Consider the following 4848-nt stretch of genomic DNA (forward strand, 5'->3'; position numbering starts at 1 on the left):
CAGACAGTGATGTAGCCAGTCAATATACTCTCCACTATACATCTATCGAAATTTCTCAGAGTTTTAGATACCCTGTAAGTCTTCGCAAACTCCTAAGGAAGGAGAAGTACTGCCATGCTTTCTTCGTAATTGCCCTTCCATGCCCATGCTGAGTCCAGAACAGGTCCTCCAACTCAATTTAATTAAGTAATTAATTGCCCATGACGCTGCTGGTGTTTAGGGCAGCAATGAAGTTCCTCCGCATTTAACTGTTCTTGACCATCTTCACTATTGTACCCCAGGTATGGCTCTAGGTCCTCGTTCTGCTTCTACGGTATGGCGCCATGTTGTCTTTGGTCTCCCATGTTTTCTCTGCCCTTCAGGGGTCCAATGAAGTGCTGTCTTGATGATGGAGTTGGCCTCTCTTCTCCTCACGTGCCAAGCTATCTCCAATGTTTCCTCATGATGATTGTTGCTATGTCCTCTTGATGACACTGAAGGTGTAGGGTATGGTTAGAGATCCTTCTTGGCCAGAAAATAAGGAGTATGTTCTAGAAGCTCATGGTGTGGAATGATGACAGTTTAGCAAGGTTCTGCTCTGTCATGTGCCAGCATCCTGACCCATACAGAAGTGTGGACAGGACACAGCTCTGGTACAGCTTCACCTTGGTGAGGACCCTGTACTTGGTTGGTCGCCATATGCTGTTCATTGATCTGAAGATGTTTCTAGCTTTGCTGAGTCTGCACTGAATATTGCCCTTGGTCCCACCATCCTGCTGAATGATGCTGCCCAGGTAGGTAAATCTACCAGTGCTGGGTAAGTTGACACCATATGCCTCTACATTGAGGGTCATGGTCTCAGTCTTGCTCTGGCTGACTCTGAGTCCAACCTGTCCACTCAAGGTACACAGACAGTGAGTTTTCTCTTGCAAATGTTGGCTTGTACATGATGGTAATGCATCCACAAATTCAACATTTTTTAGAGAATAGAGTCCACCTAATGCCTCTCTGCTCATCTTTCATTGTTTGCCTCATGAAACAGTCAATCAACAGGTTAAACAATATTACCAGCATCACACAGCCTTTCCTCACTCCTAAGTTGACTTCAGAGCTCAAATCGCAGTCCCCAACTGTGGAGGTGAAATTAGTATGGAAACTCTGGATTCTATTCAGTAATACCCAAAACTATTCTATCCATCATGCTTCTTGCTCTTTCTCAGCTGTCAAAAGCATACCTTTCTTATCTCTCATTGGACCACTGGATCCAGCCTGAAACTTTCTGCATACCAGTTTTGATATCTTGTATCCATTTCCCTGATCACCTGCTTCAGCCTCCACTGCAAGGTCTTCCACATAGACTCTCTTATACTTTCTTACAAGTCTCTTCACTTTTTTGCTAGTTTCAGTGTATGCTAGTTGAAGTTTCACCTTAATTCATGTTGGCTTTGCATTTAACACTTTCTTCTTAATTTTCTGTCTTTAAGGTGGTCCATGTTTCCTTCTGTATTCATTCTTTGTTCTTTCCAGCTCTATATCCTAGACAAGCCTCGCTCCTCTGCTTGAAGACTGAGGCAATCTGATTTTTCATTGTGTCGTTATTTTCTACTGAGACATCCTTGTCAAGGTCGTACAAGGCCTAAAATCTGTTCTTAAGCTGAATGGTGAAGGTAGATATCACAATGGTTTCCTTGAGCTTCTCAACATCAAAATGCCTTTGTACATGTTCCGGCCGCAATGCTTCTCATCTTGAGTTTCATCACTACTACAAGAAGTTGATGATAATTTCCTGTATCTGCTCCTTTCTTCATCTTTACATCCTGCAAGGATCGTCTCCACATACCATTGATCACGTCCATTAGGTGTGCACCATGTCAATTTATGGATTTTACAGAGTAGCAAGATGGCCCCTCCTATGAACAGATTGTTCATGGCGCAGAATTCCACCAGGCTTTCCCCATTGTATTTGATTGTTCCACATCAAGATGTGCACATGACCCTAGTGAAATGTGAGATTTTTTCACCCACTTAAGATCACCCATGATGGTGATTATGTCATGGGTGGTGTTAATTCTACCTCCAATTGCAGCTGTTCATAAAATACATCCTTTTCTTCAATGTCACTGTCATTAGCTGGGGCATAGCACAGGATCACAGTCACGTTCACTTGCTTCCCTTTCAGCCTGACTCTTATCAGCCTACTGTTGATAGGTTTACACTCCAGCAAGCACTTCTCAAAGCCTTTCTTCAAAGTGATAGCTACACCATCATCATGCCGACCATCTTCCCTTCATGAGTATAAAACTGTTTCACTGGTTTCTGCCTGTAGTCTGCCAGACCCTGTCCATCTGTTTTCACTGACACCCAGTATAGGTTGTAATGTCGCATTTCTGCAGTTATTTGTGCTAGCTTGCCAGTATTGTACATGGTTCATACTTTCCAAAAACCAGTTTTGATCTTGGTCTTGGTGGTGTTCAGAGCTTCTATCATCACGCCAGCAGCTTCTTCTTGGTATTCACTACTGTCAGTCATGCAAGTCCCAGGTGAGAATCAGGAATACCATTGTACAGATATAGGATTCTTCATTGCTGTTTCCATAACAATTTTTTGACCATTCATGGTTGTTGGCCCTGAGCTGAACATCCAAACTTAACCACTCTTAGTCTGGCCTCTACCCTTTGAGCTGTTTGGTTTGGGTGACCCTTGCAAGAACCAAAGCACAAGACCCTGTCTCCAGCCAACATAGCTCTGCAGGTCACTGAGGTATGCAAGCCTCCAAACCCTATGACAAGGTTGTGGTCCTCTTCAAGGCCCAAAATTATAACATTGAAGAGTTTAAAGTTGCTGACCCTCTCCACATCTGATTCTCCAATGAGGCCTGGCTCGTGGACCTCTGGTTTCCAGCTCCTGAAGTCAATAATCAGCTTCTTGCTGACACTGAGTAAGAGGTTGCTGTTGTGGCACCATTCAGCTGGTTCAAAGTTCAAAGTAAATTTTATTATCAGAGTGCATATACATCACCACATACAACCCTGAGATCCTTTTTTTCTGTGGGCATACTCAGCAATTCTATCAAATAGTAACTTTAACAGGATCAATGAAAGATCAAGTAGAGACAACAAACTGTACAAATGAAAATGTAAATAAATAGTTATAAATATCGAGAGCATGAAATAACAAGATAAGAAGTCCTTAAAGCGAGATCATTGGTTGTAGGAACATCTCAATAGATGAGTGTAGTTATCCTCTTTTATTCAAGAGCCTGATAGCTGAGGAGTGGTAACTGCTCTTGAAACTGGTTGTGTGAGTCCTGAGGTTCTTGTAATCTTCATCCTATTTCTCACCACATTTGATTCAGCCTATGACAATGGTGTCATCAGCAAACTTGAATATGGCATTGAGCTGTGCTTAGCCACACAGTCGTAAGTGTAAAGCAAATGAAGCAAGGGGGCTAGGTATACGTTCTTCTGGTGCACTATGCTAACTGAGATTGCAGAGGAGATGTTGCCAGTCCAAACTGACTGCAAGTGTGAAAATTGATGATCCAATTGCACAAGGATGTATTGAGGCCAAGGTCTTGAAGCTTGTTGATTAGTTTTGAGAGGATCATGGTATTGAATGTCAATAAAGACCATCTGAATAATGCAACTTTGCTGTCCACACGTCCCAGGGTTGAGTGAACAGCCATTGAACCAGCATCTGCTGTGGACCTGTGGATCTGGTAGGTAAATTGAAATGGATCCAAGTAACTTCTCAGGCAGGAGAACACAAGAGGACACAGTTTTAAGGTGCTTGGAAGTAGGTACAAAGGAGATGTCAAAGATAAGTTTTTTTATGCAGAGTGGTGAGTGCATGGAATGGGCTGCCGGCTGCGGCAAAGGCGAATACAATAGGGTACAATAGGGTCTTTTAAGAGGCTCCTAGATAAGTACATGGAGCTTAGAAAAACAGAGGGCAATGAGTGACCCAAGGTAATTTCTAATGTACACTTTCAGCACAGCATTCTGCTGTAGGTTTTCTATGTTAGGAGTTGAAATATTTCATCACCAACCTCTCGAAACACTTCATTACTGTGAGCGTAAGTGCTACTAGACAATAGTCACTGAGGCAGGTTACTATGTTCTTCTTAATCATTGGTATAGTCTGCTTGAAGCAGAGATCATATTTTAATGAATGTAATTGAGTAAAATAACAAAAAAAAGGTAAAAGGTGTTACTCAAAGTAACACATGTCAGAGTAGGTATAAAGCTAACTGTCACTTGCTTCTTCATCATTTAAAATAGATTGCAAGTAGACCACAAGGCATAGGAGCAGAATTAGGCCATTCAGCCAATCAAACCTGCTCTGCTATTCCATCATGGCTGATTAATTAATCCTCTCAACCCCATTCTTCTGCTTTCTCCCCATAACCTTTGACATCATGATTAATCAAAAACCTATCAACCTCATCTTTAAATATACTCAATGACTTGGCTTGTAAGCAACTCATCAAGATCATGGGAGTCTAGAAAAAAATGAGAGAGACTTGTGGCCTCTGAGAAAACAGAAAACAACAGTTAATTTATCATCCAAAGGTATTCACCATTAGTGATAACAACTTGTTTTAAAAGAACAAGTTATAGTTATAGACTCAGAATTACAATATTATACAGCACAAAAATGGGACTTTTGGCCCAACTTGTCTCAGCTAACCAAGGTGCCTACACTGATCGATCAGTGGAATAAACTACCAGTATAGGGAAATGAATTATTAAAGCAGCGGTTAGCTGGCTCTTTGCAAGGTGGAGAAGAGCAATAACATCACCTTGTGTCAAAAATGTAATTCTTCTTTGACTATCATAAATTAATAAATATTTTAGTAAGAGCGCCAAC

The sequence above is a fragment of the Hypanus sabinus genome, chromosome 2 (genome assembly GCF_030144855.1).
Source record: "Hypanus sabinus isolate sHypSab1 chromosome 2, sHypSab1.hap1, whole genome shotgun sequence".
NCBI lineage: Eukaryota > Metazoa > Chordata > Chondrichthyes > Myliobatiformes > Dasyatidae > Hypanus > Hypanus sabinus.